Genomic DNA, 15,559 nt, shown 5'->3' with positions numbered 1-15,559 from the left:
GCCCCACAGAGGAATTTGTCTGTCCCCCTCAAATCTCACATTTACCACCTAGGGCAAAACCTTTAGATGAGCTATTTGGTATTTAGAAGGCTAATGCCAATGGCATCTTCACAGAACTATGGAATTAAATGAAATAGTTAAAGTCTTTGACATGTTGCCTGGTACATAGAGATGTTCCATAAATTTTCTCTCCCTTTTCTTTCCTCCCTTCTTTCTCTATCGCTAAATTTTTTTAAAAAGATTTTTATTTATTTACGAGAGGAGAGGCAGAGGGAGAGGGAGCAGACTCCTCACTGAGCAGAGAGCTCGATGTGGGACTAGAACCCTGTACCGTGAGACTTGATCCCAGGACCCTGGGATCATGATCTGAGCCGAAGACAGATGCTTAACTGACTGAGCCACCCAGGTGCCCTCTATTGCTAAATTTAGGTTCAATGTTCATTCTACCATGCCCTGTTCCTTATGTTTCATTGTACCTTCAACAGCCCCTGTCACATGACTGATCATCTGACCCTTCACCTGGGGGTAACCCAGCAGGATGGGACTGGGGCTGGGCTGGGCTGGCTTTGGGCTTGGGCTAGAGAGGCAGACAGAAAGCCCCAGGCCATGTTTGAGGTACAAGGACAGAGATCCAAAGTGGTAGAGCCAAATTTGTTCTCAGGTCCAAGAGGTGACCTCAGAGCCAGATTATGGGATAATTTCAACACAGATACTAGTCCATGTGAAAAGATCTGTTAACAAAAGAGAACCATGGTCTGGAAAGTTTATTGGTGTATTAGCCTGTTTGGTTGCTATAGCAAAATACCATAGACTAGTATTAAACAACATAAATTTATTTCTCACAGTTCTGGAGGGTGAAGTCCAAGATCAGGGTGCAGCATGGCTGGGTTCTGGTGAGAGTTCTCTTCCTGGCTTGCAGATGGGTGCCTTCTTGCTATGTCCTCACATGGCAGACAGCAAATGAGCTTTCTGGTTTCTCCATGAGGGCCCCACTGTCATAACCTCATCTAACCTAATTACCTCCCAAAGGGCTCAGCTCCAAATACTATCATATTGAAGCCTGCTTCTCCCTCTCCCATTCCGCCTGCTTGTGTTCCCTCTCTTGCTGTGTCTCTCTCTGTCAAATAAATAAATAAATAAAATCTTTTTAAAAAGAAAAAAGATCTTAGTAGCTAGGCATATTTTTTCCTTGGTTTATTCTGTATATATGTATACTTGTTAATTTATTTCTTCCCCTTCTCTTTTCCCTTCCTGTGCTCTTCCATATAGGATGAGTTGATGATAGTTAACCTTATATTTTGTTTTTAGATTACAGGACATCAAGGGGGGATCGTGACTGAAAAAGAAAAAGGATGACCATCATAAAGACAACAAAAATGACTGATAAAACTTTGGGTCTCCTCTTTTGAGGGGAGATGGTAAGGCATCTTTGTAAGAGAGATAGTCACAGCACATTAGGTACAAGCATTATATTGTCATTATCATCGTTTGGAAGCTAAATGAGAGTAAAATGGTATGTATGGATGCTGAGTACCTAAAATAATGAACTGCCCTAGACTGTCTACTGGCAACTCAGCATCCCACTTCTGTACTCCCCGAAGAGCTAGGAATTCTGGAAAATATTTCTTAGAATCCCTTGACAACTGTTTTGCATGTTAGATTCCACAAATGAGAGGCACTTGCATGAAATTTAGAGAACAGAAGAGAGGCAGCTTCTTCAAGGCTATTCAGACTTTAGGACAACATCCATTCATGATAAAAACCCACTCCAGAGTAGTCAACATAATAAAGGCCTTATAAGACAAACCCACAGGTAATATCATACTCAAGGGTGAAAAACTGAGAGCTTTTCCCCTAAGTTCAGGAATAAGACAAGGATGTCCACTCTCACCCCGTTTATTCAACATAGTACTGAAGTCCTAGCCACAGAAATCAGACAACATAAAGAAATAAAATGTATCCAAATTGGTAAGGAAGAAGTAAAACTCTATTTACAAATGACTATGCAGCCATCGAAAACCCTAAAGATTCCATCAAAAACCTACAAGAACTGATAAATGAATTCAGTAAGGTCACTGGATACAAAATCAATGTACTGAAATTAGTTGCATTCCTATACACTAATAATGAAGCAGCAGAGAGTGAAATTCAGAAAACAATCCCATTTGTAATTGTGCCAAAAACAATAAAATATCTAGGAATAAACTTAACCAAATAGGTGAAAGATCTGTACTCCCAAAACAATAAAACACTGATGAAAGAAATTCAAGACAATACAAAGAAATGGAAAGACATCCCATGCTCATGGGATGGAAGAACAAATATTGTTAAAATGTCTATACCACCCAAAACAATCTACAGATTTAATGCAATTCCTATCAAATTACCAACAGCATTCTTCACAGAACTAGAACAAACAATCCTAAAATTTGTATGGAACCACAAGACCTCAAATAGCCAAAGCAATCTTGAAAACAAAAAACAAAAAACAAAACTGGAGGTATCACATCCCAGACTTCAAGTTATATTACAAAGTGGTAGTAATTAAAACAGTATGGTGCCAGCATGAAAATAGACACATAGATCAATAGAATAGAATAGAAAACCAGAAATAAACTACAATTATATGGTCAATTAATCTTCAACAAAGGAGGAAAGAATATACAATGGGAAAAAGACAGTCTCTTCAACAAATAGTGTTGGGAAAACTGGGCGGCTACCTGCAAAAAAAACCAAAAAAACTGGACCATACCAAAATAAACTCAAAATGGATTAAAGACCTAAATGTGAGATCTGAAATCATAAAAACCCTTGAAGAGAGCACAGGCAGTAATTTCTCTGACATTGGCTGTAGCAACACTTTTCTAGATATGTCTCCTGCAGCAAGAGAAAGCAAAAATAAACTATTGGGACTATACATTAATTTGTGTGTCATTCTTGCACAGGGACAATCTCTGCATTGTTCCAATTTTAGTATATGTGCTGCCAAAGTAAGCCCTCTATTGGGACTATATCAAAATAAAGTTTCTGAACAGTGAAGGAAACAACAAAACTAAAAAGCACCCTAATGAATGGGAGAAGATATTTGCAAATGACATATCCAAAAAAGGATTAGTATCCAAAATATATAAAGAACTGATACAACATCCAAAAAACAAATAATCTGTTTAAATGGGCAGAAGACATGAACAGATATTCTCCAAAGAAGATATCCAGATGGCCAACAGACACATGAAAAAATGCTCAACATCATTCATTAACAGGGAAATGCAAATCAAAAGTACAAAGAGATATCACCTCATATCTGTCAAAATGGCTAAAACACAAGAAACAACAAGTGTGGGTGAGGATATGAAGAAAAAGGAACCCTCATGCACTCCTGGTGGGAATGCAAACTGGTACAGCCACTGTGGAAGACAATATGGAGGTTCCTCAAAAAGTTAAAAATAGAACTACCCTATGATCCAGGAATCACACTACTTGGTATTTACCAAAAAAATACAAAAACACTAATTCAAAGAGATACATGCACCCCTATGTTTATTGCAGCATTATTTACAATAGCTAAACTATGGAAGCAGCCCAGTGTCCATTGATAGATGAATGGATAAAGAAGATGTGGTATACCTATACAATGGTATATTATTCAGCCATAAAAAAAGAATGAAATCCCGCCATTTGCAACAACATGGATAGAGCTAGAGAGGATAATGCTAAATGAAATAAGTCAATCAGAGAAAGACAAATGCCCTATGATTTCACTCATATGTGGAATTTAAGAAACAAAACAAATGACCAAAGGAAAAAGAGAGAGATAGAGAAACCAAGAAACAGACTGAAATATAGAGAACAAACTGGTGGTTACCAGAAGGGAGGTGGGTGGGTGGGGGATGGGTGAGATAGGTGATGGGGATTAAAGAGTACACTTACCATAATGAAAAAAAAAAACTATTCAAACTTTCCCTAACACTCTCCTCAAAGCTCTTCTACTGTCTGCCCAGTTCCAAAGCCACTTTCATATTTAGGTGTTTATATTATGGCAGTGCCCCACTTCTAGTAATAAAATCTGTATTAATTATCTATCACAGTATAACAAATTACCTGAAATTTTAGCAGCTTAAACTGATGAACACTGATTATCTCACGGTTTCTTAACTCAGGAATTTGGAAGTGACTTAGATGAGTGGTTTGGGTTCAGAATCTCTCATGAAATTGCAGTCAAAATGTCAGCCAGAGTATAGGCATCCGGAGGTTGACTGAGGCTGGAGGATTTGCTTTCAAGATGGCTCACTCACATAACTATTGGTCAAAGACCTCATTTTCTTGATGACTGTTAGCAGGACTCCTCAGTTCCTCAACTCATGGATCTCTCCATGGGTTGCTTGAGTGTCCTCATGACATAGCAGCTAGCTTCTTCTGGAGCTAGTGATCTGTAGGTGCCAAGGGGAGGCTGCCCTAAGATGCGCCACTCTGGCACGAACATCATTTTGAGTTAAAAACAATCAAAACCCAGTAGAATCAGGAAAAGCTCTTTACATCCCCCTCAACGTGGCTTGGCTTGTACTAGGAAGAGAGTTATTAACAGATTCTTCTTTACCTGATTCTTCTTTACCTAAGTAAGTAATCTATATAATAAGGCAACCTTTGTTTTCCAAATATCTCCTCTCACCTTCTTGCTACTGGTCTTTCTCCCCCTTGTATCCTCAGGTTCCTATCCCTCCCCTTAGCTCATACAAGGCTCCTGTTGCCTCACTGTCTGTAATTTCCATGTCTGTGTGGATTCCCTGTACAAACACTATTAAATGTGATTTTCTCCTGTTAATCTGTCTCATGTCAATTTAATTCTTAGTCCAACTAGAAGGACCCTGTAGGGTAAATTATTCCTATCTGACAGATCCAAGAGAGAGAGCAAAGAGGAAGCCGCAGGGCACTTTATGACCTCATCTCAGAAATGACACACCATCACCTCTACTTTATTCATTTGAAGATGTCACTAAGTCTAGCCCTCAGTCCAGGGACAGAAATGAATCTTTACTTCTGGAAGGGAGGAGCATCAAAAAATTTGTGAATATATTTTAAAACCACAAGTTCTCTTGAAGCATTTGATCTAAAGAGACTTAGGGAGGAAAGGAGTTCTTAGCAGTTTTGATGATATAGTAAGAAAGAAAGTCATCCAGACTCAGGATGAGGCCAGTGAACCAAAGGGTAGTCATGACACAGAAGTATTTTGACTCTGAAATTTAGGAGAAATTGGGAAAAGAGTCAAGTCAGTTTTTTGCAATTTTTACATGTGTCTCTCCCTTTTAACTTAAAATTACATTTGAAAATTGCATATTCTGTCATCATGTCAGATTCTCAATACCACAGGGTAACACAGATACACCTATTTTCATACTATTTTAACTACCACGACTCCAAAAAGTTTTCCATCCTTGATATTAGAGCTTCCTCTCAAACCTCACATCCATTTCCTTCATCCAACATGTCCATCCCCTCTACCTCTGAGCTAAAGAGCCTCTGAACTTACTGCCCTCTGATCACACATCTAGAGTCCCTCCTTCACCCCCAGATTAGTCCCCACGCCCCAACCTCAACAACCAGAACCAAAAGCTGAAATTCTCTTCTGTCTCTCCTCTGAATTAAGACTTTGTCAATAATTACCCATTTATACCTCATCTTTCTAAAATACAGATATAATTATGTCCTTTTCTGTTTAAAAATAGAGACTTAAGGGATGCCTGGGTGGCTCAGTCGGTTAAGTGTTTGCCTTTGGCTTGGGTCATGATCCCAGGGTCCTGGGATCCAGTCCCTCATCAAGTTCTTTGTTCAGTGGGGAGCCTGCTTGTTCCACCTGCTTGTGCTCTCTCTCTGGCAAATAAATAAATAAAATCCTTTAAAAAATGGAGACTTAAATGGCCCCCCAATACCTATAACAAAGTCTATAAATGGCCTTCAGGAAATCTGTGAATTCCTGACATTTTTGTCATAGGTACATCATTTGGGGAACAAGCCTATGGCTTTAAATGGATCCCCCAAACAGTAAGTTACCATAAAATGTCAAGAACCACCAGCTTCCAGGAAAAAGGCCTGACTCAACAAGGGGCAAGAGAATCATCAGAATTTGACTCCACCCTTCCTTTCCCTTCCATATCTTATGTCATAGCTATGACTCGTCTTTCCCTAGTCTACCTGTATGTTCATGCTTCCTTGCCTTTGTTTCTGCCTTTCTCTCTGCCTAGAATGTCTTGCTTTCTTTTCTGCTAGGAAAATTAGTATGCATGCCTTGGAACCCAGCTCAAATGTCATATCCTGGGGGAATGAATGATCTAAGCTGTAATGCGTTTTGTATATACTTCTAACATAATTGTAATTATTTCTTCACTCTTCTTATTAACCCTGGACTGAAATGATCATCTCAGAGTTAGAATGAGTCTTATTCAAATTTATATCTCCAAGGCCTAGCATAGATCATACTAGGGCCTACTGTTTGTCGGGTAGGTGGATGGGTGTTAGCTTGGACCACTGCCTGACAGAACAGGGATAACCTCCCTGTGAGCATTCCCCTGCAGACCCCCCATAAACTGAGGACCCTAGTTTCTTCTCCCCCTAGTGCTTTGCTCTGTAGTGAGCTTTGTTCTTTTAGATCTTACTGACCAGTAAAATTTTAAAAATAATTTTGGAGATCAACAAAGGATTGCCAATTTTTAATTTTCCAAGTAAAGACTTTAGAAGAAATTATCACTTACCTTCTCCATCACGTTATAAGAAAAGTCACTTTAAAACCTCAAAAGTATGAAGGACATAATCTCAGCCTAGAAGATAGTCCTTTGAATTAAATACATTTAGCCTTTCAAAAAGCTTACCACATTTACCTTATTTTCTCTCATTCCATGATGAAAAATTCTTGTTTATCAGTTCTAGAATAATGTTTGGAAAGCATTGATTTAGACCTTTGCTTCTGAAAGGTGACTCCTGCATTCTTCCTCAGGAATGAGTTTTTGGCCTCATGACAGGGACAGTCCTGTAGGATCTCCCCATGGGTTTCTTGTTGTGGGAATAGAAAGAAGTACCTGGAAATAAGAGACCAACTAATGCATATTGAGCACTTACCATCACAGTTAAAAACTCAAGAATGCAAGAAATGCAACTTTATCTCTTTTTCTTACTGAATTTATTTTCTGTTTGAATATGTCCCACTGGGTGACAAATATCATCTTAACTTGGGGTCCCTCTCCCTTTCTTTCATCTTTGATCCAGGGGACTGATTGAGTACACAGGCAGGGCTAGATGAAACCTCCCAAGGTCTCAAACACTGATGAGATTATGATGTCTCATATGTAACTGAAAAAATTTTAAATACGTATAGCTCATTATTTCCCAACAAAGTTCTCATTTTTTTCTCTCTCTCTCCTGAAATCATCACTTCAGTGCTTCTTATTCTTTCAAAAACTGTCTTACATTTTGGGGTAGATGCTTTGTTTCCCTGGTGTCCTTGGTAAGTTCCAAGCCTACCAGTGGGGTCATCTGGTCCTGCTCATTGGTCCTTAGCATCCACTTGGATATATTTGCTTTTATTGTGGGTCCATACAGATCACCACAGAGTCATTCTCACACACAAGACTGCCTCAGATCTGAAGGCTCTTTATGCCACAGCTGAGCCATTCAGGGTTAGAATTTCTTTCTTCAGTGTAAAACTTTGATCCCTTTTAAAATGCAACACTTATTACTATATCAGTCATCATACTTTGTACAGACAAAGGAGCTGAGGGAATAGCAGGGTGGACAATAGGCAGAGAACAGGAGGACACTGTATTATATTATTTTCCATTGGCTCAAATTCTCTTATTTTTTTTTTTTTAGCTTTCCTTTCTGATTCTTGCACTAGATTATAGGGCTACGAGAACAACACATCTATCTTATTTTCATTACTATGGCCCCAGAACCTAGAACAGTGCCTGCCACGTAGAAGGACCTCAGTAAATATTGTTGATCTAATGAATGAGAATGACGGGATAAGAACAACACAAAGAGGTAGAAGAGTGTCAGAGTGAGGGGGCTGGAAGTGCTAAAAATAAACTTCAATTCTTTTACAGTTCTGGTGGAAGTTTGTATCAGTTTTCTCTTGGAAAGTTTCGTTCCACTGAAGCAAGAAATGCCTCCTCCTTCTACCATTCCGTGTGTGTGTGTGTGTGTGTGTGTTTAGGGTGGGGAGGGGCAGAGTGTTTAGGGTGGGGAGGGGCAGAGGAAAGAGAATGTTAAGCAGGCTCCATGTGGGGGTAGGGGCTCGATCTCAGGACCCTGAGATCATGTCCTGAGCCAAAATGAAGAGTCCGATGCTTAACCAACTGAGTCACCCAGGCTCCCCTCTTGTGTTTTTTTTTTTCTGATTGTTGCCTCTGGTCTAGTTGTTTCTCCTAGCTGGAAAACTAAACTATTTTGGGCAAGCAGTATCAGTATATACCTTTGCAGCTCCCCAATCCGGATACAGAGCACTTTGAGAGCTAAAAGATCCTAGTTTATGGAATGAATGAATGAATGAATGAATGAATGAAACTTGAGTCTGAATATCCAGAGAATCTCTGAGGAATGGGCTCCCTCTTGGGGCTTAAGGCCAAAGTGGTGTCTCTCAGACTGAGTCTTATCCAGCCTCAGCATTCCACATCCACTTCCTGCGGGGGCAGCACCTCCTAGTGGAAGTCCAGGGGTGCTGCCTCCTCCTTAGATGCCCCAAATAGGGCCTCTTGGTGACTCTCTCCCAGAGCTCCATCTTGTCATCCTCAAAACCATAATGTTACTCCCCTAGATGAGGTCTGGTAGACTCTAGCAGGTCCCTTCTAGTAACCCCAAGTACCGACAAGGTGAACAATGAAGGGCTCCATTCCAGCCGAGTGTTCTAGACAACAGCAGCACTTCTCAAACTTGAATGTGCAGATGAATCACCTGGGAAGGATCTTGTTAAAATGAAGATTCTGATCTAGTAGTTCCGGAAGCTACCAAGGCTGTTGGTCCAGTCTGTACTGCACCTCTGCAGTGACCAGCCCCCAGATGCACCAGGTGTGACCCGGAAGCCATGGGGTTGGCTGTTTATGCAAACACTGAAGCTGATAAATTACAGTTGTCCCCTTCAAGGATTGCCCCTTAAAAGTCAACACACTGGGGGCACCTGGGTGGCTCATTCGGTTAAGCCTCTGCCTTCGGCTCAGGTCATGATCCTGGGATCCTGGGATCCCCTGCTTGGCAAGCTCCTCCCTCTCCCCCTACCCCATGCTTGTGCTTTCTCTCCCTCTCTCTCTCTCTCAAATAAATAAATAAAATCTTTTTTAAAAAATAGAATACTGTGTGTTAACTATACTGGAATTAAGATTAAAAACTTAATAAAAATAATGTTTAAAATAAAAGTCAACACACTGATACCAAAAAATATTTTGCTGGAATGTTGCCTAAAACATTTTTGGAATGTTCGTTGAAGCCTGTTGCACCTTAAAAACTCAGTTTTTCTTTTTCTTTGAAGGTGGATTTAAAAGCAGTCAAAAAAAAATTCCAAAATAAAATGTGACTATAAATATTGAGATGGATTTACTTATATGACTTATAAATTAGACCTGAAGGTAATCCCCAAACAAGAGTTCCAAAAGTATTTGGGGTAGCTGATTGGAGAAAGTGGAATGTCTACTTTGAAATACAACACTCATTTAGCTGCTTAGTACCACTGCGGTCCTTTTTAAGTTGTTGATTTTATTATGTCCTTTTAAAGGAGTTGATTTCATTACTAGTTTATTTAAGCAAAACAAATAGGGCTTAGTGAGTAGCAGGCACTGTTGCTTTACAAATATTAACTCATTTAATTCTCATAATAAGCCTGCTTTTATTCCCATTTTACAAATGAGAAAACTGAGGCACAGAGACATTATGTGGCTTACTAAAGTTACCCCGCTAATTAAAGCAAGAGTCAGGATTCAAACCCTAGGGAGCCTGCTTCCAGGTGTCACTGGCTTAATTATTAAGCTATGCTAACCTTAATTAGAGTTAGGACTAGCCTAAGGAGTGTCAGCTACTACAGAGTCCATCAGAAGGAAAAGAAAAAAATTAAGTGACTTACAATGGAGACAGGAAGCCTACAAAAAATAACAAATCCAACCCAAACAGAAACAGCTGGAGCTGGAATGTGTGAATAGAGAGGTCTTACACCCCCTGTCTCCTTCCTGGTTCTGATACCTAGGAAAGACCTCAAGGTGGAAGGGATAGCAAGTTCTCAGGTCGACCTTCTGCTATTCTATTCTCTCATGCTCTGAGCTGTCTGTTTTGTGGCTTTAAACTCGTCAAATTTAGGGAACAGGGATCTGGGAGACCCCAGGAAATTACAGCCTGCCGTAGTGTCTCGCTTTTTACATGCTGTTCAGTGAGTCTTTGCTGATGGATTGTGGGTAAAGGGGGCCCAGCCCCAGTGAAACGTCCATCTCTTCCAGGAATGCTTCCTGACTTGCCCTGCCACCTCCAGGTCCCCTGAGAGGAGCTGGAGAGGCTCATTCCTCACTCAGTCCTACCTCATTCCCTCCCTGACAGTGACACAGCCGCCAGCAGCCACCTGAGAGCCAAATCCAAAACTCACTTCCATTTTGCCTAACGCCAAATGACAGACCCGAATTTGTAGAGCTCGGATTTTTTAAGTGCACATAAAACCAACTAACAAATGAAATTTGCCTTTAAATCTGAGGTAGATTAGGAAAAAAAAATCCGCCAGGAGAAAACACCCTCTCATGTAGGAGGCTGTGGAAGTGGAGGCCACAAGCCCCTCGTTAGCACCCCTCACAGTGGGTATGGGAAACAGTGCCTCTAGTGTGGTCATGTTTTTCACTGGTCACAGGATCTGAACCAGAAATGGTTCACCGTATTGTCTAATCTGCATTCTTCTAACCCTTCAAAAATGTTTGCCCCTTGTTCCTATAACCCCTACACTCAAAAAGTATTGAAGTTGTAGCAGGGTGAGGCTTTTCTGAGGATCTGGTGTACGGTCTGACCATTGACAGCGGCCAAATGAGTTAAGAGTACCACACAGAACGACGTCCTAAAACAATCATACAGCGGGGAGGATGGAGGTGGGCAGCTTCACCCGCTCTTAGAGAATTAGAAAGAGGAATTCAGGTCCCAGAGATCCGCAGAACTTCTGTCCGCTTTTGCCGCATTCTAATTTCGGCCCTAAACCTAACCTACTATTAAAGGGGGCAGTCGGGGCACAGCCGTGGGAGGCAATGTGGCTTCCCAAATCTAAAAAGGCGCCCTTGCCGTGCCATTGTTCCCACAATGCCGTGACTCGGATTCGAACCGAGGTTGCTGCGGCCACAACGCAGAGTACTAACCACTATACGATCACGGCGAGCTACCGGGACGCCACGGAGCTCTGGCTTCCGAGTGTGGGCCTTCAAGTCTAGCCGGCCGCCGCCTTAGCCTTCCAACGTCGCCCGCGCTCTGCCAGGCCTGCCTGGCCCTCTCGCTGACCCCGAAGCGAAGAAGGGGCGCCGTGGTCTCCCCCGCCGGTCTCCGCCGGTCGTGCGCACCGATCGTAAAAGAAAGGACGGGAAAGTGCTTTGCAAACGAAAGGGTTCCTAGGAGGCCGGGTCGCTCCCGTAGCCTGTAAGGATGTGATGCCCCGGTGTCGCCAGAATGGCCCGGGGTCGTCCCGCTCACACCCACCAGGCCCCGGCGCTCACGGTATGTGAGCGGATTCCGGCTGGGAATGGTCTCTCGAATTCTACAAGAAGGAAAAATCAGTTCCGACCCAGCCGCACAACTTCCTTCGAGGCGCGGGGGCAAGGGAAAGCTCGAGCGCAGCCTCCACACCGGTGAAGCGGCCGGATCTGGCCCGCGCCGAGGGCGGACTGAACTCAAGAAAGCAGGGAGACCAGTGCGTCTGCGCGCGCGCGAGGCGAAGCGAAGCCCCAGAGCGGCGGGAACAGATAATGACGTGACGAGGGGGCGGGGCTCTCAACACAGAAGGACTCAGGCGAGGAAACCGAAGGACGAATCCCCAGTAGCTCGCCGTGATCGTATAGTGGTTAGTACTCTGCGTTGTGGCCGCAGCAACCTCGGTTCGAATCCGAGTCACGGCATTGCGAGAGCAATGGCACGGCAGGGGGTTCGGGTTTTTATCGCCGTCCTCCATTTTTATTTCGAATTTGTAACAACATTCTCGAAAATGGATCCCAATCCTCTTGTGACAGCTGGAAACGACGTTTACGTCACGCCAGCTCTGGCTAAATTGGACTTCCAAAGAATATAGGCTTCCGGTTACTCAGCCTACCCGCGATGCCGTTCAGTGCGGACAAAGCACAGAGCACTCACAAGGCTAATTGTTGTCATAGGCATATGTACGAATTTCTATGGCAGCACTGGAAAAGGACTCCCAACCATAATAGAGAGAGAAGGCTTCGCAGAGGAGGTGACTTTTGAAGTAGCTCTACAGGCAGAGAAGGAATTTGCCGAGCAGCCAGGATAATCTTGTGGGCAAAGGTATGAAGGAGGTCTCAAAAAGGAACTATCGGCAATTCTTTATAAATCTTCTCCCTTCCCCACCTCTAAAGGACCTGTTGAATGAATGAATGGAAGTAATTCAGGAATGGGAAACGACGCTGAGGCAAGGCCAAGGGCTGGAAAAGGTGGACGAATTTCCTGCAGTCTGTGGGTGGGGGTGAGGGGTGGAGGAGTGAAAGGATTCAATTCGTGTTTAGTAACACCCCTCCGGTGACTCTGCAGGGGGTGGGGGTGATGATTAGAGCAGACAGATGGTCACCGTGGATTCTCTTGTTAGAACCAGTGGCACCTTCTCAGTTTAGCAAAAAGCCTCTGCCTACTGTGGACTCGGCCTGGTTCTAAGCGTCGTGGGGGCGGGAGCACTGATGGACAAGAAGAAAAACCGGACTGGTGCCTGTTGCCGCCCGGGGCACAACCAAGGTGGGCACCGGGTCCTGCGGCGGCAGGGAGGAGTCAGGGCCGTCGGGGCAGGAACAGAAGCCGCGAGGAAGTTGGTGGGGAGGGGATCGGCAGGGTGAGATGCATTCATTGAGCCCCTTCTACGTAGCCAATCGGTCCTGAGGGCGTCCACATCCTCCACCGAGGCGATGTTGGGTCACTTCTGGGGGAATCAGCAAGGACGAGAACCCCTTAGGAGCGTCCCCTGCAGACCCTCCCAGGCACAGGAGATGGGCATCTTCCTAGGAATGGGAATCACACAACTTGTGAACACTGAGTTCCGGCCAGTCCCGTCCCTGGATGCCCAAGTGCCCCCCCCCCCCCAAATCCCACCCCATTCCCATAGAACCCACCCTTCCCCACCGCAACATCACCATTTCTGTGGCTAAGGGACCAAAACCTGAGAGAACCCGAGCAACTGGCCAGAGCGCAATGCGCCTGCGCATTCTCAGATTCAGTGTTAGGCTGGAACTCCGCCCCATAGGTGGGTCTCTCGGTGACGTGCACACTGCGAAGGCCTATGACTATTGAAGAGGACAATCAGAAGGCCATCCTTACAGGTCCCCGGTAGCTCGCCGTGATCGTATAGTGGTTAGTACTCTGCGTTGTGGCCGCAGCAACCTCGGTTCGAATCCGAGTCACGGCATTGTGGGAACAATGGCACGGCAAGGGGCTCGTCTTTTTAAATTTTTCTTCTTGCGGTCGATAATGTTTTATAGAGATCACAATTCGCCTTCTTGAAATGAACCACCGCGTCTTTCTGCCTTGAAGAGTGAGCCACCCCTAAGATCGCCACCTCCAGTAATTCTCACTTAATGCTGTGAATTCAGTTTCACAGCAGTTATAATTCCTTCCCTCCTGAAGAAATTGAAAATCGGTGTCTAAATCATTCTACAGCAGCAAAACAGCGCCCCCATGACCTTGCGATTTTTTCCTTTTTATGAATTTTTTAAAATTGAGTTGTTTATGTTTAAATAGAGAATACATGCGCACAAGTCCAAGGAAAAGTAAGTCTCCCTCTCATTCTTCACTTCATCCCCCAGTTATTGCAGTTTCCTTCATATCTTTCCATGACAGCCCTTGTATAAACAAACATTTATATAGCATATATGTATAAAAATATGTCCCCCCCCTTCTTGCATAATACAAATGACTTCTTCCCTTCCTTGCCCTCACCCCCAGAAGTCAGGCAGAACTTGAGGTGATATATTTGCACTAATAGGCAATCTCCCTTTACAAGGAAGAGTACACATACCGGGAGGGAATATCTCCCCACTGATCCTGTCCTTTTTCTCCCTAGGCCCTGGATCCTGGCTGGGGTAGGTGAGGGATGGCTGGGTTGGTGAGATAGAGGAAACAGATACCTTATTGTGCTTATAAAAACCTTTGGATGGGAGCCTGGGCTCTGTTGAGAAGCAGTCCTATTTTGATTTCACGTTGGAAGGGCAGGGTAGCATCCTAGGTTTGGGGTTGGGAAGACGGACTTGACTTGGTAGTCCATTTGGAGACCCTTCACTTCCATCTCTCTGTTATCTTATTATGAGGATCAAACTTAAATTACAGGCCACTAGAGTTAGAAAATTCAAGTTAATCAAAGGTAGAACTGAATCTTACTATGTATATTTTCCAAGCATACAACCTCTCCATAAATATTTGAAGAGAGGTTTCTTATGGAGTCCATAAATGAGTGAAGTGGGCCAGTTTACTTCATGATTGTACCTTACGTTGTATTCTTTCAAATACATGTTATCTTCACATCAGACAAATAGAAAACTTGGCCCAAATGAAACTCCATCTCTATCTAGAATCTCAAAGAAGAGAGTGCATGTGTGAGTGTACTAAGATACGTTTGCCCTCTCAAGTTTGTGAACAGAGATGGGCCTGAGGCAAGGCTGGAGACAGAAGACAAGGACCAGTCTTAGAAGAAGGCAAAACCCAGAAGGGATCAGAACTCAGGAGAGGACTGGGCATCCAAACTTAGACAAAGAGAAGTGAGGACACCCCACTTAGTACCCACTAAGAAAAGTAAGGGCTGGGGCGCCTGGGTGGCTCAGTTGGTTAAGCGACTGCCTTCGGCTCAGGTCATGATCCTGGAGTCCCGCATCGAGTCCCGGGATCGAGTCCCGGGATCGAGTCCCGCATCGAGTCCCGCATCGAGTCCCGCATCGAGTCCCGCATCGGGCTCCCTGCTCGGCAGGGAGTCTGCTTCTCCCTCTGACCTTCCTCCTTCTCATGGTCTCTGTCTCTCATTCTCTCTCTCTCTCAAATAAATAAATAAAATCTTAAAAAAAAAAAGAAAGAAAAGTAAGGGCTAAGAACTAGGCCTTGGGACATACACAAATGTAGGAGGTTAAAGGAGGAAGAGGGTGTGGCCTGAAAGAAAGGAGGAGAATCATAACAGTGTCATTTAAGGAAAGTTTGGGAGAAGGAGGTTTCAGGGATAGAGGTCAGAAGATTCAGGTGCTGCAAAAAAGAAAGAGGAATAAGATAAAATCATTGGGTTTGACACTTAGAAGTCATTGTTGACTTTAAAAACCTATGAGACCAACTAGGCAATGTGTATCAAGAGTCAGAAAAAAAAAAAATGTACACC

The 15,559-nt window shown here is 43.5% G+C and overlaps 3 non-coding genes and 1 pseudogene across 3 annotated transcripts; 2 read left to right on the top strand and 2 right to left on the bottom strand.

Annotated features, from left to right (window-relative positions):
- Positions 1 to 2,900: 2,900 nt before the first annotated feature.
- Positions 2,901 to 2,998, bottom strand: LOC118003768 (annotated as a pseudogene).
- Positions 2,999 to 11,302: 8,304 nt separating this feature from the next.
- Positions 11,303 to 11,374, bottom strand: TRNAH-GUG. Its single transcript has one exon. It is a non-coding gene; the product is annotated as a tRNA-His (tRNA).
- Positions 11,375 to 12,035: 661 nt separating this feature from the next.
- Positions 12,036 to 12,107, top strand: TRNAH-GUG. The gene has a single exon. It is a non-coding gene; the product is annotated as a tRNA-His (tRNA).
- A 1,433-nt stretch (positions 12,108 to 13,540) lies between these two features.
- Positions 13,541 to 13,612, top strand: TRNAH-GUG. The gene has a single exon. It is a non-coding gene; the product is annotated as a tRNA-His (tRNA).
- The last annotated feature ends 1,947 nt before the right edge of the window (positions 13,613 to 15,559 follow it).

The sequence above is a fragment of the Mirounga leonina genome, unplaced genomic scaffold (genome assembly GCF_011800145.1).
Source record: "Mirounga leonina isolate KUSES-001 unplaced genomic scaffold, KU_Mleo_1.0 Mir_91, whole genome shotgun sequence".
Taxonomy (NCBI): domain Eukaryota; kingdom Metazoa; phylum Chordata; class Mammalia; order Carnivora; family Phocidae; genus Mirounga; species Mirounga leonina.
Note: the sequence above shows the minus strand (reverse complement) of the source record. Positions and strands in the feature narration are given on the sequence as shown.